The sequence below is a fragment of the Oncorhynchus kisutch genome, unplaced genomic scaffold (genome assembly GCF_002021735.2).
Source record: "Oncorhynchus kisutch isolate 150728-3 unplaced genomic scaffold, Okis_V2 scaffold3757, whole genome shotgun sequence".
In the NCBI taxonomy this organism is placed as follows: domain Eukaryota; kingdom Metazoa; phylum Chordata; class Actinopteri; order Salmoniformes; family Salmonidae; genus Oncorhynchus; species Oncorhynchus kisutch.
Window position 1 is genome coordinate 98,097 of NW_022265702.1, and position 12,556 is coordinate 110,652.

The window sequence follows — 12,556 nt, forward strand, 5'->3', positions numbered from 1 at the left end:
CTATATAGTGGTACTACTATAGACCAGAGCCCTATTCCCTATATAGTGGTACTACTATAGACCAGAGCCCTATTCCCTATATAGTGGTACTACTATAGACCAGAGCCCTATTCCCTATATAGTGGTACTACTATAGACCAGAAGCCCTATTCCCTATATAGTGTACTACTATAGACCAGAGCCCTATCCCTATATAGTGGTACTACTATAGACCAGAGCCCTATTCCCTATATAGTGGTACTACTATAGACCAGAGCCCTATTCCCTATATAGTGTACTACTATAGACCAGAGCCCATCCTATATGGTACTACTATAGACCAAGAGCCCTATTCCCTATATAGTGGTACTACTATAGACCAGAGCCCTATTCCCTATATAGTGGTACTACTATAGGACCAGAGCCCTATTCCCTATATAGTGGTACTACATAGACCAGAGTCCTATTCCCTATATAGTGGTACTACTATAAGACCAGAGCCCTATTCCCTATATAGTGGTACTACTATAGACCAGAGCCTATCCCTATATAGTGGTACTACTATAGACCAGAGCCCTATTCCCTATATAGTGGTACTACTATAGACCAGAGCCCTATTCCCTATATAGTGGTACTACTATAGACCAGAGCCCTATTCCCTATATAGTGGTACTACTATAGACCAGAGCCTATTCCCTATATAGTGGTACTACTATAGACCAGAGCCCTATTCCCTATATAGTGGTACTACTATAGACCAGAGCCCTATTCCCTATATAGGATACTACTATAGACCAGAGCCCTATTCCCTATATAGTGGTACTACTATAGACCAGAGCCCTATTCCCTATATAGGAACTACTATAGACCAGAGCCCTATTCCCTATATAGTGGTACTACTATAGACCAGAGCCCTATTCCCTATATAGTGTACTACTATAGACCAGAGCCCTATTCCCTATATAGTGGTACTACTATAGACCAGAGCCCTATTCCCTATATAGTGGTATACTATAGACCAGAGCCCTATTCCCTATATAGTGGTACTACTATAGACCAGAGCCCTATTCCCTATATAGTGGTACTACTATAGACCAGAGCCCTATTCCCTATATAGTGGTACTACTATAGACCAGAGCCCTATTCCCTATATAGTGGTACTACTATAGACCAGAGCCCTATTCCCTATATAGTGGTACTACTATAGACCAGAGCCCTATTCCCTATATAGTGGTACTACTATAGACCAGAGCCCTATTCCCTATATAGTGGCTACTACTATAGACCAGAGCCCTATTCCCTATATAGTGGTACTACTATAGACCAGAGCCCTATTCCCTATATAGGACTACTATAGACCAGAGCCCTATTCCCTATAGTGGTACTACTATAGACCAGAGCCCTATTCCCTATATAGTGTAACTACTATAGACCAGAGCCCTATTCCCTATATAGTTGGTACTACTATAGACCAGAGCCCTATTCCCTATATAGTGGTACTACTATAGACCAGAGCCCTATTCCCTATATAGTGGTACTACTATAGACCAGAGCCCTATTCCCTATATAGTGGTACTACTATAGACCAGAGCCCTATTCCCTATATAGTGGTACTACTATAGACCAGAGCCCTATTCCCTATATAGTGGTACTACTATAGACCAGAGCCCTATTCCCTATATAGTGGTACTACTATAGACCAGAGCCCTATTCCCTATATAGTGTACTACTATAGACCAGAGCCCTATTCCCTTATGGTACTACTATAGACCAGAGCCCTATTCCCTTATAGTGACTACTAGACCAGAGCCCTATTCCCTATATAGTGGTACTACTATAGACCAGAGCCCTATTCCCTATATAGTGGTACTACTATAGACCAGAGCCCTATTCCCTATATAGTGGTACTACTATAGACAGCCCTATTCCCTATATAGTGGTACTACTATAGACCAGAGCCCTATTCCCTATATAGTGGTACTACTATAGACCAGAGCCCTATTCCCTATTATGTTGGTACTACCTTATAGACCCAGAGCCCTAATTCCCTATATAGTTGTATTACCTATAAGCCCGAGAGCACCTCTTCCCTATATTAGTGGTAACTTAACTATAGGACCAGAGCCCTATTCCCTATAGAGTGGCTACTAATAGACCAAGCATATTCCCTATATAGTGGTACTACTAATAGACCAGAGCCCTATTCCCTATATAGTGGTACTACTATAGACCAGAGCCCTATTCCCTATATAGTGTACTACTATAGACCAGAGCCCTATTCCCTATATAGTGGTACTACTATAGACCAGAACCCCTATTCCCTATATAGTGGTACTACTATAGACCAGAGCCCTATTCCCTATATAGTGGTACTACTATAGACCAGAGCCCTATTCCCTATATAGTGGTACTACTATAGACCAGAGCCCTATTCCCTATATAGTGGTACTACTATAGACCAGAGCCCTATTCCCTATATAGTGGTACTACTATAGACCAGAGCCCTATTCCCTATATAGTGGTACTACTATAGACCAGAGCCCTATTCCCTATATAGTGGTACTACTATAGACCAGAGCCCTATTCCCTATATAGTGGTACTACTATAGACCAGAGCCCTATTCCCTATATAGTGGTACTACTATAGACCAGAGCCCTATTCCCTATATAGTGGTACTACTATAGACCAGAGCCCTATTCCCTATATAGTGGTACTACTATAGACCAGAGCCCTATTCCCTATATAGTGGTACTACTATAGACCAGAGCCCTATTCCCTATATAGTGGTACTACTATAGACCAGAGCCCTATTCCCTATATAGTGGTACTACTATAGACCAGAGCCCTATTCCCTAGCCTCCCTAGTGTACTACTATAGACCAGAGCCCTATTCCCTATTAGTCGGTACTACTATAGGACCAGGAGCCCTAGTTCCCTATATAGTGGTACTACTATAGACCAGACCCTATTCCCTAATATAGTAAAGGGTACTACTATTAAGACCACGAGCCCTATTCCCTATATAGTGGTCACTACTATAGACCAAACCCTATTCCCATAATAGTGGTACTACTATAGACCAGGAGCCCTATTCCCCTATATAGTGGTACTATAAACCAGGGCCCATATTCCCTATATTAGGTACTACTAGACCAGCCCTATTCCCTATATAGTGGTACTACTATAGACAAGAGCCCTATTCCCTATATAGTGGTACTACTATAGACCAGAGCCCTATTCCCTATATAGTGGTACTACTATATGACCAGAGGCCCTATTCCCTATATAGTGGTACTACTATAGACCAGAGCCCTATTCCCTATATAGTGGTACTACTATAGACCAGAGCCTATTCCCTATATAGTGGTACTACTATAGACCAGAGCCTCTTCCCTATATAGTGGTACTACTATAGACCAGAGCCCTATTCCCTATATAGTGGTACTACTATAGACCAGAGCCTATTCCCTATATAGTGGTACTACTATAGACCAGAGCCCTATTCCCTATATAGTGGTACTACTATAGACCAGAGCCCTATTCCCTATATAGTGGTACTACTATAGACCAGAGCCCTATTCCCTATATAGTGGTACTACTATAGACCAGAGCCCTATTCCCTATATAGTGGTACTACTATAGACCAGAGCCCTATTCCCTATATAGTGGTACTACTATAGACCAGAGCCCTATTCCCTATATAGTGGTACTACTATAGACCAGAGCCCTATTCCCTATATAGTGGTACTACTATAGACCAGAGCCCTATTCCCTATATAGTGGTACTACTATAGACCAGAGCCCTATTCCCTATATAGTGGTACTACTATAGACCAGAGCCCTATTCCCTATATAGTGGTACTACTATAGACCAGAGCCCTATTCCCTATATAGTGGTACTACTATAGACCAGAGCCCTATTCCCTATATAGTGGTACTACTATAGACCAGAGCCCTATTCCCTATATAGTGGTACTACTATAGACCAGAGCCCTATTCCCTATATAGTGGTACTACTATAGACCAGAGCCCTATTCCCTATATAGTGGTACTACTATAGACCAGAGCCCTATTCCCTATATAGTGGTACTACTATAGACCAGAGCCCTATTCCCTATATAGTGGTACTACTATAGACCAGAGCCCTATTCCCTATATAGTGGTACTACTATAGACCAGAGCCCTATTCCCTATATAGTGGTACTACTATAGACCAGAGCCCTATTCCCTATATAGTGGTACTACTATAGACCAGAGCCCTATTCCCTATATAGTGGTACTACTATAGACCAGAGCCCTATTCCCTATATAGTGGTACTACTATAGACCAGAGCCCTATTCCCTATATAGTGGTACTACTATAGACCAGAGCCCTATTCCCTATATAGTGGTACTACTATAGACCAGAGCCCTATTCCCTATATAGGTGGTACTACTATAGACCAGAGCCCTATTCCCTATATAGTGGTACTACTATAGACCAGAGCCCTATTCCCTATATAGTGGTACTACTATAGACAGAGCCCTATTCCCTATATAGTGGTACTACTATAGACCAGAGCCCTATTCCCTATATAGTGGTACTACTATAGACCAGAGCCCTATTCCTATATTAGTGGTACTACTATAGACCAGAGCCCTATTCCCTATATAGTGGTACTACTATAGACCAGGAGCCCTATTCCCTATATAGTGGTACTACTATAGACCAGAGCCCTATTCCCTATATAGTGGTACTACTATAGACCAAGAGCCCTATTCCCTATATAGTGGTACTACTATAGACCAGAGCCCTATTCCCTATATAGTGGTACTACTATAGACCAGAGCCCTATTCCCTATATAGTGGTACTACTATAGACCAGAGCCCTATTCCCTATATAGTGGTACTACTATAGACCAGAGCCCTATTTCCCTATATAGTTGGTACTACTATAGACCAGAGCCCTTTCCCTATATAGTGGTACTACTATAGACCAGAGCCCTATTCCCTATATAGGGTACTACTTAGAGACCAGAGCCCTATTCCCCTTATAAGTAGTGGTAACTACTATAGACCAGAGCCCTATTCCCTATATAGTTGGTACTACTATAGACCAGAGCCCTAATTCCCTATATAGTGGTACTACTATAGACCAGAGCCCTATTCCCTATATAGTGGTACTACTATAGACCAGAGCCCTATTCCCTATATAGTTGGTAACTACTATAGACCAGAGCCCTATTCCCTATATAGTGGTACTAACTATAGAACCAGAGCCCTATTCCCTATATAGTGGTACTACTATAGACCAGAGCCCTATTCCTATATAGTGGTACTACTATAGACCAGAGCCCTATTCCCTATATAGTGGTTACTACTATAGACCAGAGGACCTATTCCCTATATAGTTTGGTTACTACTATATAGACCAGAGCCCTATGTCCCTATATAGTTGGTACTACTATAGACCAGAGCCCTATTCCCTATATAGTGTACTACTATAGACCAGAGCCCTATTCCCTAGATAGTGGTACTACTATAGACCAGAGCTCTATTCCCTATATAGTGGTACTACTATAGACCAGAGCCCTATCCCTATATAGTGGTTACTACTATAGACCAGGAGCCCCTATTCCCTATATAGTGGTACTACTATAGGACCAGAGGCCCTATTCCCTATATAGTGGTACTACTATAGACCAGAGCCCTATTCCCTATATAGTGGTACTACTATAGACCAGAGCCCTATATCCCTATATAGTGGTACTACTATTAGACCAGAGCCCTATTCCCTATATAGTGGCACTACTACTAGACCCAGAGCCCTATTCCCTATATAGTGGTCACTACTATAGACCAGAGCCCTATTCCCTATATAGTGGTACTACTATAGACCAGAGCCCTATTCCCTATATAGTGGTACTACTATTAGACCAGAGCCCTATTCCCTATATAGTGGTACTACTATAGACCAGAGCCCTATTCCTATATAGTGGTATACTATAGACCAGAGCCTATTCCTATATCGTATAGACCAGAGCCCTATTCCCTATATAGTGGTACTACTATAGACCAGAGTCCTATTCCCTATATAGTGGTACTACTATAGACCAGAGCCCTATTCCCTATATAGTGGTACTACTATAGACCAGAGCCCTATTCCCTATATAGTGGTACTACTATAGACCAGAGCCCTATTCCCTATATAGTGGTACTACTATAGACCAGAGCCCTATTCCCTATATAGTGGTACTACTATAGACCAGAGCCCTATTCCCTATATAGTGGTACTACTATAGACCAGAGCCCTATTCCCTATATAGTGGTACTACTATAGACCAGAGCCCTGTTCCCTATATAGTGGTACTACTATAGACCAGAGCCCTGTTCCCTATATAGTGGTACTACTATAGACCAGAGCCCTATTCCCTATATAGTGGTACTACTATAGACCAGAGCCCTATTCCCTATATAGTGGTACTACTATAGACCAGAGCCTATTCCCTATATAGTGGTACTACTATAGACCAGAGCCCTATTCCCTATATAGTGGTACTACTATAGACCAGAGCCCTATTCCCTATATAGTGGTACTACTATAGACCAGAGCCCTATTCCCTATATAGTGGTACTACTATAGACCAGAGCCCTATTCCCTATATAGTGGTACTACTATAGACCAGAGCCCTATTCCCTATATAGTGGTACTACTATAGGACCAGAGCCCTATTCCCTATATAGTGGTACTACTATAGACCAGCACCTATTCCCTATATAGTGGTACTACTATAGACCAGAGCCCTATTCCCTATATAGTGGTACTACTATAGACCAGAGGCCCTATCCCTATATAGTGGTACTACTATAGACCAGAGCCCTATTCCCTATATAGTGGTACTACTATAGACCAGAGCCCTATTCCCTATATAGTGGTACTACTATAGACCAGAGCCCTATTCCCTATATAGTCGGTACTACTATAGACCAGAGCCCTATTCCCTATATAGTGGTACTACTATAGACCAGAGCCCTATCCTATATAGTGGTACTACTATAGACCAGAGCCCTATTCCCTATATAGTGGTACTACTAGAGACCAGAGCCCTATTCCCTATATAGTGGTACTACTATAGACCAGAGCCCTATTCCCTATATAGTGGTACTACTATAGACCAGAGCCCTATTCCCTATATAGTGGTACTACTATAGACCAGAGCCCTATTCCCTATATAGTGGTACTACTATAGACCAGAGCCCTATTCCCTATATAGTGGTACTACTATAGACCAGAGCCCTATTCCCTATATAGTGGTACTACTATAGACCAGAGCCCTATTCCCTATATAGTGGTACTACTATAGACCAGAGCCCTATTCCCTATAGTGGTACTACTATAGACCAGAGCCATATCTATATAGTGGTACTACTATAGACCAGAGCCCTATTCCCTATATAGTGGTACTACTATAGACCAGAGCCCTATTCCCTATATAGTGGTACTACTATAGACCAGAGCCCTATTCCCTATATAGTGGTACTACTATAGACCAGAGCCCTATTCCCTATATAGTGGTACTACTATAGACCAGAGCCCTATTCCCTATATAGTGGTACTACATAGACCAGAGCCCTATTCCCTATATAGTGGTACTACTATAGACCAGAGTCCTATTCCCTATATAGTGGTACTACTATAGACCAGAGTCCTATTCCCTATATAGTGGTACTACTATAGACCAGAGCCCTATTCCCTATATAGTGGTACTACTATAGACCAGAGCCCTATTCCCTATATAGTGGTACTACTATAGACCAGAGCCCTATTCCCTATATAGTGGTACTACTATAGACCAGAGCCCTATTCCCTATATAGTGGTACTACTATAGACCAGAGCCCTATTCCCTATATAGTGGTACTACTATAGACCAGAGCCCTATTCCCTATATAGTGGTACTACTATAGACCAGAGCCCTGTTCCCTATATAGTGGTACTACTATAGACCAGAGCCCTGTTCCCTATATAGTGGTACTACTATAGACCAGAGCCCTATTCCCTATATAGTGGTACTACTATAGACCAGAGCCCTATTCCCTATATAGTGGTACTACTATAGACCAGAGCCCTATTCCCTATATAGTGGTACTACTATAGACCAGAGCCCTATTCCCTATATAGTGGTACTACTATAGACCAGAGCCCTATTCCCTATATAGTGGTACTACTATAGACCAGAGCCCTATTCCCTATATAGTGGTACTACTATAGACCAGAGCCCTATTCCCTATATAGTGGTACTACTATAGACCAGAGCCCTATTCCCTATATAGTGGTACTACTATAGACCAGAGGCCTATCCCTATATAGTGGTACTACTATAGACCAGAGCCCTATTCCCTATATAGTGGTACTACTATAGACCAGAGCCCTATTTCCCTATATAGTGGTACTACTATAGACCAGAGCCCTATTCCCTATATAGTGGTACTACTATAGACCAGAGCCCTATTCCCTATATAGTGGTACTACTATAGACCAGAGCCCTATTCCCTATATAGTGGTACTACTATAGACCAGAGCACTATTCCCTATATAGTGGTACTACTATAGACCAGAGCCCTATTCCCTATATAGTGGTACTACTATAGACCAGGGCCCTATTCCCTATATAGTGGTACTACTATAGACCAGAGCCCTATTCCCTATATAGTGGTACTACTATAGACCAGAGCCCTATTCCCTATATAGTGGTACTACTATAGACCAGAGCCCTATTCCCTATATAGTGGTACTACTATAGACCAGAGCCCTATTCCCTATATAGTGGTACTACTATAGACCAGAGCCCTATTCCCTATATAGTGGTACTACTATAGACCAGAGACCTATTCCCTATATAGTGTACTACTATAGACCAGAGCCCTATTCCCTATATAGTGTACTACTATAGACCAGAGCCCTATTCCCTATATAGTGGTACTACTATAGACCAGAGCCCTATTCCCTATATAGTGGTACTACTATAGACCAGAGCCCTATTCCCTATATAGTGGTACTACTATAGACCAGAGCCCTATTCCCTATATAGTGGTACTAATATAGACCAGAGCCCTATTCCCTATATAGTGGTACTACTATAGACCAGAGCCCTATTCCCTATATAGTGTACTACTATAGACCAGAATAACAATAATAAATATAGAAATGAATTAAATTGGGAAGCATCCACTGATACTATCAGCTAGTTACATGGTACATGTGTTTGAGGCTCCAGATACAGTGGGGCAAAAAAGTATTTAGTCAGCCACCAATTTGTGCAAGTTCTCCCACTTAAAAAGATGAGAGAGGCCTGTAATTTTCATCATAGGTACACTTCAACTATGACAGACAAAATGAGAAAAAAAATCCAGAAAATCACATTGTAGGATTTTTTATGAATTTATTTGCAAATTATGGTGGAAAATAAGTATTTGGTCAATAACAAAAGTTTATCTCAATACTTTGTTATATACCCGTTGTTGCCAATGTTACATGGTACATGTGTTTGAGGCTCCAGATATAATACACTACATTGAATGATTTCCAACATGAACCATGATCCAGTTGCCTAGCGATTAAAAGCGTTGGGGCCCAGTAACCGAAAGGTTGGCTGGTTTAAATCCCGGAGCTGACTAGGTCCACGTGTCCTTGAGCAAGGCACTTGACCCTAATTTCTCCTGTATGTCTCTCTGGATAAGAGCGTTGGGGCCCAGTAACAGAAAGGTTGGCTGGTTTAAATCCCGGAGCTGACTAGGTTCACGTGTCCTTGAGCAAGGCACTTAACCCTAATTTCTCCTTATTGTCTCTCTGGATAAGAGCATCTGCTAAATGACAATATTTAAGGATCTATAGATAGCTGTCATTGGTTGATGTTGTGCGTTCCACTTAAACCAAACAAGTAAACCCCGAATTCCCAAAGGGTCTTGGTCCAAATCAGTTCCCTAGAAAGGGAAGAGGGTCTCGGGTGCCCACTTGAACCACGGCTCACCATGCCGCTTGTTATCTTCATCACCAGCTTCAACTGGTCTTTGATCTGATCCTCATTACTACTAATGTATCGTGACGTTCAGACTGCCGTGTGTGTGTGTGTCTCTATGTGTGTGTGTCTCTATGTGTGTGTGTGTGTGTGTCTCTGTGTGTGTGTGTGTGTCTCTGTGTGTGTGTGTGTGTGTGTCTGTGTGTGTGTGTGTGTGCGTGTGCGTGTCTGTGTCTGTGTGTGTGTGTGTGTGTGTGTCTCTATGTGTGTCTCTATGTGTGTCTCTATGTGTGTGTGCGTGTGTGTGTCAGTGTGTTTGTGTGAGCGTGTCTGTGTTTGTGTGTGTGTGTGTCTGTGTCTGTGTCTGTGTGTGTGTGTGAGTGTGCGTGTGCGGGTCTGTGTATGTGTGTGTCTGTGCGTGTCTGTGTGTGCGTGTGTGTGCGTGTCTGTGTGTGTGTGTGTGTATGTGTGTGTGTGTGTGTGTGTGTGCGTGTCTGTGTATGTGTGTGTGTGTGTGTCTGTGTATGTGTGTGTCTGTGCGTGTCTGTGTGTGCGTGTGTGTGTGTGCGTGTGTGTGTGTGTGTGTGTGTGTGTGTGTGTGTGTGTGTGTGTGTGTGTGTGTGTGTGTGTGTGTGTCTGTGTCTGTGTCTGTGTGTGTGTGTGTATGTGTGTGTGTGTGTGTGTGTGTGTGTGTGTGTGTGTGTGTGTGTGTGTGTGTGTGTGTGTGTGTGTGTGTGTGCATGTCTGTGTGTGTGCGTGTGTGTGTGTGTGTGTGTGTGTGTGTGTGTGTGTGTGTGTGTGTGTGTGTGTGTGTGTGTGTGTGTGTGTGCCTGGTGTCTGGTCACTTCACAATGCCATGCTTTGAGACTGTAATGTGATATACAAATGGAATAAAACTGATCATCATTTTAAGAGGAAACCAGCAGTATTAACCAAAGCTCTTAATAATGTGATCTCTAAGCATATGTTTTAAGTCTAAAACACAAACTGTAACAATTGTCTTTTTGTTTTCAAATAGTCATGCCACTATAATACCTAATACAATATCTGTTTGTCTCACCAAAAACACATAGGGTTTATTGTTTTGTGGGGCTCTAGATGCTAGTCATGTTCATATACTTATCCTAATCTGATTCTAAAGTATCCCGGGACGCAGCCCAAATAACTCCCTCAACCTCATGTGGCGCCCTACAGCCTTATTCTTCCAAGGGCTTGTTGTTCACTGTGCTCACAGAGGTTCCTAGTAAACACAGTTCTCCAGTTGACACAGGATTTCCATATTAAGTGATGTGGATGAAGGGTTTAGGTTAAACTCTTAAGGGGGGGGGGGGTTGCGTCAGGGGTTTCTTCAGCTGTCCCCGGAGGAGAACCTTTTTAAGTACCCTTTTTGATTCCAGGTAGATTTGATTCCAGGTAGAACCCTCTGAGGAAAGGGTTCTACCTGGAACCAAAAATGGTTCTACTTGGAACCCAAAAGGGTTCTTCAAAGGGTTCTACCTGGAACCAAAAAGGGTTCTACCTGGAACCAAAAGGGGTTCTACCCGGAACCCAAAAAGGGTTCTACCTGGAGCCCAAAAGGGTTCTTCAACGGGTTCTACTATGGAGACAGCCGAAGAAACTTATAGGTTCTAGATAGCAATTTTTTTTCTAAGAGTGTGGGATAATTTTACCCAGGGGGCCGTGCAGCAGGGCGAGTTGCACGTGTTTTCAAAGCACAACCTTCGCCAGTTTACCCTGGGTGCACCGGGTGCTATGAAAGACACTGGTTTTATTTAACCACGTTTGATCAGTCTTTTTTTGAAATAAGATATTTTCAACCTTGTTTCTGTCACAAACTCAAAACATGCACACTGTTCCTTGTTAAATTCATTGTTTGGTAACCAAAAGTTTAAGTGAGTTAGAAGCAACATTTTCTCTTCAGTTGAAGTCCATGTCCTCTTTAGATTTTTTTTATAATTGGGAAAGACAAGCCAGGGTAAAATGAATGTCCTCTGAACGAAAGTGGTTTCATCTCTGATTGGTTTGTCTCTCTGTTTCACCATGACAACAGTCTCATCCAGACATCCTCTGGTTGGACCATATCAAAGAAGGTCCTTCGAAAGTTCAACTGTAACGAAGCTGCTAATAGGAAAATAAATGTTTCATTACAATGTTACAATCATCAATATGGGCAAATAGTGCTCTGTCATTCTTCAACAAAACCCCTTTCAACAACATCCATCCTGTGCCCAATTCTCTCAATTATGCAAATAGAGTTCAATCAGAGCAGCAGGGGGTTGACACATATTCTACGATAAAACATTACTTTTGTTCCACTACTTTTTTTTTTAAATAAGTTTTTTTTCTTCTTCTGGTTATTATAACTTCCTCTTTCTTTCTTCCTCTTGCTTTTTCAACAACCAGGAGAGAGAGTTAGAGAGAAGAACGTTCTCTAGCAGAGTTTGAGTTAGAGAGATTAGTGAGGAGAGAGGGGGTGGGGGGGTGGGGTGGGGTGGGGGGGGTGGGGGGGGTTGGTTCTTTCTGGTTCTCGTTCCAGCCCGGGATGAAAATGCCCTGTGTGCAAGGAGGGGAGCAGGGAC